The following is an 11,194-nucleotide window of genomic DNA, read 5'->3' as shown; positions in this document are numbered from 1 at the left end:
AACATTATACACACATCAGGTGACACATGTGATATATTTCATATACTTGTTTTATCAATAACCATTTCCAACTTAAACATCTTGGTATTTTCCTGTATGTTCCCCTTTTAAACATATGTCTAATATCAGTTCTACCTGTTATAACAACTTACCATCATTTTCCTATACGTTTAGCATATTATATCCATATCCCTTATCACTTGTTGGGTTTTAATATTTTAATAACACTTAAATAACCTTTTCCTCCAACTTTAGATCTTTATATGTTCCATTTAAATGTTTTTATCAAACATATTTAATCTTTAACCCTTTTCTCTTATTGAATTAAAGGCTGATGGAGCATTATCTCCAACTACTTTGCCCCGTTCCCAGTATGGTTTTGAAAACATTTTATCTTCCATTATACTAATGGCAAACTACAATATATTGGTTTTCTAGTCTATCAACTCAATTATATCCTTGTCCTTTTCAGGAGTCTTCTCTGGATCAGTCCTTGTAACTGACCACGTGTTTCTTTTTACCGGCTGTGGACTTAACACCTCATCTAGTAAAAAGTCTTGGCTTCCTCCTGTTTCACTGGACCACATTCATTGAGTGCGTTGAGCAATCTTTACATCTTCCTCTGTAGACCGTAAAGTGTCCCTTATCAAAATCATCCCATTCTCTAGATAGTTCATCACAATCTTTGGTCTTTTTCCCTCTGTTGAATCTCCTTTTCCAGTTGGTTGATGGCTTTTGGGGTCCCACCAACGCTTGTCTGTCATCTGGTCGCCACCAGTATGTTTGACAGTGAAGTTTATAGACGTGAACATGTTCTGCATATACACATCTATTCTTTCAACTTTTACTTTAAGATTCTTCCAGTCTCTGTGAACTAAACCTTTTTCTTGGGTTATATCACCCATTTGCCAAACTACATATTTTTCAACACTGTCCCATTTAATATATAGCTTCCAGAACCCTGAACTCTTTATTAGAACCTACAAAAGCCTGCTGTGATGCTTTTAATAACTACTTCACAGACAAAATCTCTCAGATAAGAGCCGATTTGGATGCCGGCCTTATGACAGAGGCGACAGGAGAGATATCCAGGGCCTCCGCCCATACTGTTATTCGGGATCAGTTTGAGTCATTAGTACAGAGGATGTGGACAAGCTCCTTGGGAGTATGAAAAAGGCGACTTGCTCTCTCAATCCTTCCCCGTCTTGGCTGGCCATCCAGGGGGGAGATACCATCAAGATGGTACTTAAGAAATATAACTAATGCATCTTTCAGGGAAGGCTTTCTTCCATCTTGCCTCAAAGAGGCGGTGGTTAAACCACTTCTAAAAAAAGCCTTCCCTTGACCCTCTGGACAGAAACAATTACAGGCCAGTTTGGCTCTTACCATTCTTAGGCAAGGTAATCGAGAGGGCAGTTGCCATTCAACTCCAAGGAGTCTTGGAAGAAATGGATTTTTCTACATCCATTTCAAACTGGATTTAGGAAGGGTTACAGAGTTGAGACAGCCATGGTCGCCTTAGTCGGTGATCTCCGTTTGAGCATCGACAGCTCTTTGAAAAGGGGAAGTCTGACCCTGCTGGTGCTATTGAAGGCCTCTCAGCGGCCTTCAATACCATTGACCACAGTATCCTTCTGGAACATACGGGAGAGTTGGGAATTGGGGCACTGCTTTCCAGTGGTTCAGGTCCTATATCTCGGGCAGATTCCTGTCACTTGGGGACAGTTGTTCGTCCAAGAGGGAGCTCAAGTTGGGCATCCCTCAAAGCGTGATTCTGTCCTCAATGGTATTCAACATTTACATGAAGCTGCTGGATGAGATCATTCGGAGACATGGGGCGGGGAGCAGGGAGACCTTGAAACAGTAGTACATGCGCTCAGCTTCTGTAACGCACTCTACATGGAGCTACCCTTGTGCCAAGTTCAGAAACTTCAATTGGTACAGAATATGGCAGCCAGGTTGGTTACGGGCTCTTCTAGAACTGCCCACATTACACCAGTTCTTAAATCCCTCCACTGGATGCCCATTAGTTTCCGGGAAAGATCCAAGGTGTTGGTTCACTCTGGAACGACCTCCGGATGAGATCCATCCTATTAACACCTTGGAAGCCTTTAGAAAGGCTATTAAGATGGATCTCTTTCCAGACTAGATGAGATCTATTGACTTGCCTCCCCCTCCCCATGACCCTTACCCTTGCCATCGTTAGTGTGATGGAAATTGCTATTGATGTATATCGTTCCTGCCCTCCCACCTCTCCTTCAGGATTTTTAAGGGTTGATTAATGTTTTTATAATTGGGAGAAGGGTTGGGGGTTTGGAATTGTAATTGTATTTCTTAAATTGTATGTTATTTTATTACTGTAATCCTCTTTGATTCCATTGAGGAAAAAGTATAATAATAATAATAATAATAATAATAATAATAATAATAATAACAACAACAACAACTTCTCTTCAAGGGGGTCAAAAGCACTTTCAGTATGCTCCCAGAACTGGGCGGGGGATGTTTCTGGAGCTGTGAGTCTCTCTGTTGGTCCTCCTCTTCAGGGTTGTTGTGAAGGAAAAGATAAGTATGTGAGGGAGGATGCCCAATCTGGATCCTGTGGGCCTCTAAGCCTACTTCGCAGGTTGACAGGGGATTGCCAGAGTTTTGAGGTCCCTCCGTCTCCCTCCTCTTGGCTTTGGCCAAGAGGATTTTGGCTCTTCTCTCCTCCCCCCAGAGCCCCCTCCCCCAGGACTCCAGAGAAAACTCCCCTCCCCCAAGAAAAATGCTATTGAATCCTATCCTGTGCGATGCTTTCTATTTGGCACAAAACTCTTCCCCAAATGAAGCATCAGAAGAGAGGGTCTCTCCTCGGCCCCACTTTCCACAAGGGTCCCACTGGCCTTGATTTCTCATAATAACTCCCCAAGTACCCGGGACCCAAGGAATCCCCCAAAGAGGGGGCAGGGAAGGAAAGAGTGATAGGAGGCCTTGCAGGACCCCTGCCTTTCTTTGGGGGGAGAAGAGGGGCTTCTCCCCTCCAGCCATTCCTCTGAATGAACAAGGGCTCTCCCCACTTCCCTCCCTCCCTCAGAACAGACTGTGAGGGCAGCAATGGCTTCTGGGGCTGAGACTGTGCAGGTGCATATATTCCCAAAGGCCCCCCCTCAGCATGTGCAGGGATTGCCAGGTCCTAGATGCTGCTGCTTATTTCGCTGGCGGCCTTTGTGGGAAAGGAAGGTATGCGCCGGGGTTCAGTGGCCTCCCCTTCCTTCCCTCCTTTCTTCCTTTGAGGAGACCGCGATGGAGGCCAAGGTGCAGAGCTGGACTCAGGAGGGAAAGGCAGGAAAGGAAGGTTCTGCTTTGGAAATATAGCTCTCTCTGTGTATCCTGTAATGTTTGTGTCTGTGTGTCTGTGCTGTTCTTATGGCTGGGAATGGAGATGAGAACTGAGGAGAGAAGAAAGGGTCATTTTTGGGCAAATTCAGAAATTCTGTGCATCAAAGTCCAGTGAGTTGAAACAATAAAGAACTTTATTGAGAACACATAGAAATTCAGTGTTTAAGCCAGAACTGACCACTCCAATCCAAACAATACATTAAAACCCCTAAAACCTAAAACATGACCCTCTTCCAAACCTAGCCCCCACCTCCAATTCCCACAGTCTCTGCCCCACAGGTAACAAGGCCCCCTTTTGCCATTCCCAGAAACTAGCCGTTCTGTTAATACCTGCCCCCAACTTTCTTAAGCCAAAATCCCAAACATTGCCAAAGCTATAATTCCCATAACTATTCTAACCAACTGCAACAAATCCCAACCTCCCATCTACCTAACCTATACCACAACCCATAATCCCCAGCCAAACTGACAACCCAAAGCAATTATCTATAGTATTGGCAATTAAAACCTAAACTTAACAAAATCCAACTTGAAAACATACAGAAATATTGACAGAGAAATTTTACAAATAAGATCACAAGGGCCTTTTCTTTGCACTGCTGGATTGAAAATATATTTGTAGTATTCGTTATTGACAAATATAATGTTAGGATTTGTGTGGCTTCTCTCCTGTGTGGACTCTCTGATGGTCCACTAGGTGTGACTTCTGAGGAAAACATTACCCACAATGGTGGCATTTGTATGGCTTCTCTCCTGTGTGGACTCTCTGATGTTTCACTAGGTCTGACTTCTGAGAAAAACCGTTCCCACAATGGTGGCATTTGTATGGCTTCTCTCCTGTGTGGACTCTCTGATGTTTCACTAGGTGTGACTTCAAAGAAAAACATTTCCCACAATGCTGGCATTTGTATGGCTTCTCTCCTGTGTGGACTCCCTGATGTGTCAGTAGGTTTGACCTCCGAGAAAAACATTTCCCACAATGCTGGCATTTGTATGGCTTCTCTCCTGTGTGGACTCTCTGATGTTTCACTAGGTCTGACTTCTGAGAAAAACCTTTCCCACAACGCTGGCATTTGTATGGCTTCTCTCCTGTGTGGACTCTCTGATGTATCATTAGGTGTGCCTGCCGAGAAAAACATTTCACACAACGCTGGCATTTGTATGGCTTCTCTCCTGTGTGGACTCTCTGATGTGTCACTAGGTTTGACTTCAGAGAAAAACCTTTCCCACAATGCTGGCATTTGTGTGGCTTCTCTCTTGTGTGGACTCTCTGATGTTTCACTAGGTTTGACTTCGAAGAAAAACATTTCACACAACGCTGGCATTTGTAAGGCTTCTGCCCAGTGTGGACTCTCTGATGTATGACAAGGACTGACTGGAAAGGAAAACATTTCCCACAATGCTGGCATTTATGTGACTTCTTTCCTGTGGGGACTCTCTCATAACTCAAATGTTTTTCTGTAAAGAAGGACAATTACAGATGAGACTGAAAATCAGCGTTAAAAGAGGAGGGTGTTACCGCATGATTTAGCCCTCATTAATCCCTCCTTCTTAGAGATTAAATTAATAAAGTTGCTATGAGTAACCCAAGCATGACCCTGCTGCTTATGACCATAAATCCATTGAATGGTTGCATTCTTACTCATAGGAGCTAGCAAAGAGGAGACCGTATGGGGACTGCCTTGAGGGAATCAGTGGAAGAAGATAGTCAAAGGACTGTTGAAAAAAAATATTTAATTAAACATGTGCAAAAATACTTTGATTGACAGGTGGCATCATATCCTGTGAGACGGCCATAGACTGCTGAGTCAGAGCACATGGCATATGCAAGCTAACTGCAGAGGATGTTTCATGCTATGTGGCACCAAGAGATGACTCACAACCAATACAGTATGCAGCTCACATGAGGATTGGAGTGGATTGGATCGGAGTTGTGTGTACAAGGGATGGTGAAGTTGATGGAAGTCGGAGAGGAGAGCTTGCAAATATTTGCATTATTTTGCAACTCAAGATAGAGAACCTCCAAGGATTTCGATGAAATCGACTGTGTTTGTGTCTTATTTTTAAGTGTGAAAAGTGGTCATTGCATTGCCAATGCCTATATCTGGATATTTGCGTCCGTACTCTGCTATGATATTTTTGAGCTGTATTTGGTGCATCACCCTCAGATTGTAGTGTACATTGGCTTGTGAACGCGATCAAAATTCAGAGCCAACAAGAATCTGAGAGGCGGTGAGCTAATGCCTTTTGTCTGATGTATTTGCATCAAACACCCTTTGCATTCAGTTCGTTTCACACCATTCTTCCCCCACAAAGGAAATATTCTAAAGTGATATAAACCTTTATGAACCCACAGTTTCTGCTCCCAAGCAGAAACCAATTTCAGTATAAATATCAGCCCCGACTTGCTGTTCTTTGGTGTCAGTCCAGTTACAGATAGACACTCTGTTTGTTTTCATGGCTAAACACCTCAATGCACTCACCAACCCCAATTGTCATGGGAACTACTGATCTCTCCTTATTTCAAATCCTCAACAATTGGAATAAAGATCTGGATAGATAACGTATCATCATTATCAAAGCCTTACATCTATTCACCACTCCACCTTTGTTACCTAGTTCTTGTGTGTGTGCGTGAACACTTATATGTATGTGTCTGTGTGTTTTGCTTTCCCCCTAAATAAAACACAAAAACCTATTTCAAATCCCACTGAAGATCTGTTTGATTCAGGAACTGCTATAGATTGGCTGAGTCCAGAGGTCGCTATTGCCCCAGTAAAACTATTTTGCTCTATTGAGCTAAGTACCAAACTCCCCTAAAAGCATAGCACTTGCGTCCCACAACATTCCAGAATTGGCAGTTTAGGATTTGATATTTAGAAACCTTACAAAGTGGAGAACAATAGTGCCTCACTAAAACTAGAAATTTCATGATTCCGCAGGAAGTTGTTATGACAATTAAATTACGTGTGAAAGGGAACTAGGAATTGTAGTACAGCACAAGTTGAACATGTGTCAATAGTGTGATGCAGCAGCTAAAAAGGCCAATGTAATCCTAGACTATATCAATAGGAGCATAGTGTCAAGATCAAGGGAAGTAATAGTGCCACTCTATTCTGTTTTGGTTAGGGCTCACTTGCAATAATCCTGTGTCCAGTTCTGGGACGACAATTCAAACAGATGTTGAGAAGCTGGAGCATGTCCAGAGTAGGGAAACCAAAATGGTGAATGGTCTGGAAACCATGTTCTCTGAGGAACGACTTAGGGAGCTGGGTATGTTTAGCTTGGAGAAGAGAAGGTTAAGAGTGGATATGACAGCCCTGTTCAAATATTTGAAGAGATGTCATATTCAGGATGAAGCAGGCTTGCTTTCTGCTACTCCAGAGAAAAGGACATGGAACAATGGATGCAAGCCACAGGGACAAGAGATTCCACTTAACCTTTAGGAGGAACTTCCTGAGAGTAAGGGCTCTTCAACAGTGGAATATACTCCCTCAGAGTTTGGTGGAGTCTCTTTCTTTGGAGGTCTTTAAACAGAAGTTGGATGGCCATCTCTTGGGGGGTGCTTTGAATGTCTATTCCGGCATGGCAGAAGATTGAACCGGATGATTCTTGTGGTCTTTTTCAACTCTTTGATTCTATAATTCTAAAGGGGAATCATAGTGCTCTGACAGTGAATTATGAAAGGGCCTTCACTCTTCACAGGAAGGGCAATGGATTCAGGTTCCTTACCCACAAAGGCCACATTCTCGTAATTCTCTATCATCACATTACTGTACATAAGTTTCTGCTTCTTCGTCAACATTTTCCATTCCTCTTCGGTGAAATATACCGCCACATCCGCAAAGGTCACCTGCAACAGAAAATAGCCCTCATCCAGAGAGTGACTAAACAAAAGGGGAGGAAAGCACATGGTGCATTGCAAATATTATTTGATCACTTTAGAATTCAGTCCAGGAAATAAACTTTAAATTCTGCAAGCCAGAAAAAAGCTACAGCATTTGAGATCCAGTTTGTCTCGAATCCTATCAATATAATATACAATATAATAAAGAATATAATTTAGGCCATTTCTGGTATATTATTGATTGTTTAGGATACTGACTATCCCAACATGTATAGTACATTTAGTCACCAATGAATTATAGTGCATTTAGCCATATCTCACCTAATTTCAGAGGTATATTTCATTGTTAAAAACAGTTCTGGAGAGTGCTCTGGGTCTTTGAGCCACTGGGCCCACCCTCAATTTAGGCCTAGACATATTCTCCCATATCCCCCAGCATTTCATAGATGGGGAAAGCAAGACACATGTGGCTAAGCAACACCAGAAGGTGGTCAAGATGGACAAAGTTGTATGATAAAGATCACACAAGCGAGGAAGGGTACCGCAGTTTGCTTTTGCCTCCGTCTCCTGGCAAGGGCAAGACCCTGCTTCCTCCTCTCCTCCCTTCTCTCCTCTTTTGAGTGGAAGGGATGAACACTCTTTTGAACTTGGAACAAATTTTTCAGCAACTGAACTGACCTGAGGAGAATGGGGAAAGTGGGAGGAGGAGAGAGAAATAGGACATGTTCTAAGCCCCTGAAAAAATGAGGTGACAGAGGATTACCCAGGACTCTTTCTGCCAAACTGGGACAGTATGTTCTCTGCTTGCTTTCATGAGCCGGACCAGACATAGATGAATCTAATAGTAAGGATGGCAACTTACCAAAGAGCTGTTGTACCTCAGGAGCCTCTTTCTGTTGCAGCCCGACTCCCTCTGCTTGGCCTCTGTTTCGGCCATCAGGTGGGCAGGGGGATCCTGGTTGTCCTGCACTTGGGTCACTTCTAGCAAGAGAGGCCCAAAGCCGTGTCCAAGGAGGCCGAGATGAAGGTCCTGAGAAAAGGGACCAGGATTAGGATTGACTTGGCAAGAAACCCTGCAGCACTCAAAGACACAAAGAACAGCATCCTGCTGGTGACATACGCAGGTGACAAATGCCTCCTTTGGCCCAATGCAGAGGTGGGCATTCCCTTCCTCCCTCTCCACCAAAGAAAGCTCCCTGGACCTAGCATAGATTTACTTCAGCTCCCCTACTCAACAGATACTCCATGCCTTATTAGAGTGGGGGGGGGGGGGATTAGGGGATGGGGAATTAGAGAGGCCCCTGGTTATGTCCCCATAGATAGATGTGAAATCAGTGCATCATAAATAAATAAACCATCTGCTGAAACCTGCAGAGGTCCCCAGTGCTTTTCCCCAGCATCAGCCCCTTTCAGAAGAAGGCTGCATGCACACTATGGAAATAAGGCACTTTGACACCGCTTTAACTGCTCAGTGCTATGGAATCCTGGGATTTTACCTTTAGGACACTTAGCCTTCTCTGCCAGAGAGTTCTCATGCCACAACAAACTACAAATCCCAGGATTCCATAGAATGGAGCCAGGAGTTTCAAACTGGATTATTTCTGCAGTGCAGATACATCCTGAGTCGATTGTAAAAGGATAGAAGCACCGATGTCTTGTTTTTACCCTCCTAATAATGGTTTTCCTTTAAAAAATTAAGTAGTTTGTTTTAGTCTATAATCCTTATTTTTGTTGTTTGTTTTATGTTTCATTCTTGGTAATATGAGTTATTCTGGTCTGTCTCCTTCCTTCTTCCCTGAAAATCTATTAATAAGGAAACTGGGGAGACTTTTAAAACCTCCCAAAGGAGCCACTTTTGGCCTTGTTTGGGGGACTAGCCTCCTCTTAGAAGCCAAAGCCCAATGTTTGTGAAGAAGAAGAATAAGGCTTGTATTAAAACTATCATCTCCATTTCCGATCCCTTTAAAACCCATGTTCCCCAGAAGGAGCAGAGCTGTGTAATAAGAAAACCCTCTCAGAAAGGAGACACAAAAGACACACAAAGAGACACACTTCCTCCCTTTCTGCCCAAGGAACCTGGCCTCCTTCTGACTCTGGAGCCTCAGGAGAGAAAGAGAGGCCTCTGTTCAACTGAGGCCTCAGAGAAGGTTCCGGAATATTATTCCCCACAGTCACAAGCAGCAGAAAATGGCCACCAGAACACAAAATGGCCACCTCTGGCTCAGCACTTGGAGGCCTCAGTGCAGTAGTGAAACCTACAACTTCCAGGCCTTGTCCCTCTGCTCCCTCTCCCCTCTCTCTCTGCCTCCTTCCTTCCTCCTTGTATCTCTCTCTCTCTCTCTCTCTCTCTCTCTCTCTCTCTTTCTTTCTTTCTTTCTTTCTTTCTTTCCTTCCTTCCCTCTGTCTCTCTGTCCCCTTCTCACTCACTCTTCCGCGCGCAGAGCTAAATAGAGAGGCAGAAGCTCCTCCCCTTCTTCACTCTGGCCAATGGGGGCAGAGGAGCTGGAAGGCCCCGCCCCCTGCCCCACCCTCACAGGCTCCTCCTGCAGTTAATATGGAACAAGGCAGGAGGGACTGAGGGACCCTGGAGCCCCAGCCACACTGGCGGCCATTTTGTGTTCTGGCAGCCATTTTGTGTGCTGTTTGTGACTATGGAGTATGTTCTAGAACCTTCTCTGAGTCCTCAGTTGAACATGCATAAACACACACAGATACACAGAGAGAGAGAGAGAGAGACATACAGACACACATATACACACATTATATACACACACACACACAGAGAGACATATATACACATACATATACTGTATATATACATACGTGTCACAACAAACTACAATTCCCAGGATTCCCTGATTTGAGAAGGGAATTGCCTCCACGCTTCCAGATCACAGCCCCAGAGAACGAGTCTCTACAGTATATCAGCATTGCCAATTTAAGTCCACTTTTTCAGCTGCATTTGAATTTAATAATGATAATAATAATGGTGATGATGATAGATAGATAGATAGATAGATAGATAGATAGATAGATAGATAGATAGATCGATCGTGTAGCACCTTTGAGACTCACTAAAAGAAAAGTTGGCAGCATGACTTTCCTAGACTTAAGCGTACTCCCTCAGATGTATGGGAATTGTAGTTTATTGTGGCACCAGAGCTCTTTCTCACAAAACTACAATTCCCAGGGTTCCCTAGCACTGAGCCAGGGCAGCTAAAGTGGTCTTGAACTGGATTATTTCTGCAGTGTGTCTTGGAACCAACTCAGGCTGCATCTTCACTCCAGAGACAATCCAGTTTCATACCGTTTTAACTGCCATGGCCCAGTGCTATGAAGTCCCAGTAATTGTAGTTTGTTATCATACCAGAGTTTGCTGAGAGAGAAGGTTCAATGTCTCACAGAACTAGAATTCCCAGGATTCCATAGCACTGAGCCTGGGCAATTAAAGGGGTGTCAAACTGGATTATTTCTGCAGTGCGGTTGCAGCTGAACACGTTTCTATTTTGCATAAATCTTCCTGGCCCCCCTTCATGTCCAAATAAGTATCTTAAAGGTATTAGAAGGACTGAAAGATTCTTTGTTTGGTCCAATGGTAATTTTGAGAGTTGAAATAAGTTACAATTATTTTTATTCAATTAGGTTTACATTTATTTGCTAAAGATCCACCATATTAATAAAAATATAAATAAATCCTATTAGTATTATTATTATTATTAACATTACGGGAACTTTCAAGGGATTTTGACTGAATATTCCGTGTAATATGGGGTGGATTCCATGGATTTTGGTAAAACATGCCAGGAAATAAGTTTGAGGCTTCTTACCAACACTGGTCCTGCCCTGCAGTAAAGCCCCTCCAATCCCTCTCAACCGAGGACTACAACTCCCAAGTCTTCTTTCTTTCTTTGTTAGTTTCCTTCTTCCTTCCTTCCTTCTTTTCTCCCAAGCTGCCTTGTGTTAGTG

At 43.5% G+C, this 11,194-nt stretch overlaps 1 pseudogene; it reads right to left on the bottom strand.

Moving 5' to 3' along the window:
- Positions 1–4,027: 4,027 nt before the first annotated feature.
- On the bottom strand, positions 4,028–5,027 carry LOC149290527 (uncharacterized; annotated as a pseudogene).
- Between the last annotated feature and the right edge of the window lie 6,167 nt (positions 5,028–11,194).

This window comes from Sceloporus occidentalis, unplaced genomic scaffold (assembly GCF_023333645.1).
Source record: "Sceloporus occidentalis isolate IW3139 unplaced genomic scaffold, rSceOcc1.0.p SCAF_39, whole genome shotgun sequence".
Lineage (NCBI taxonomy): Eukaryota > Metazoa > Chordata > Lepidosauria > Squamata > Phrynosomatidae > Sceloporus > Sceloporus occidentalis.
Note: the sequence above shows the minus strand (reverse complement) of the source record. Positions and strands in the feature narration are given on the sequence as shown.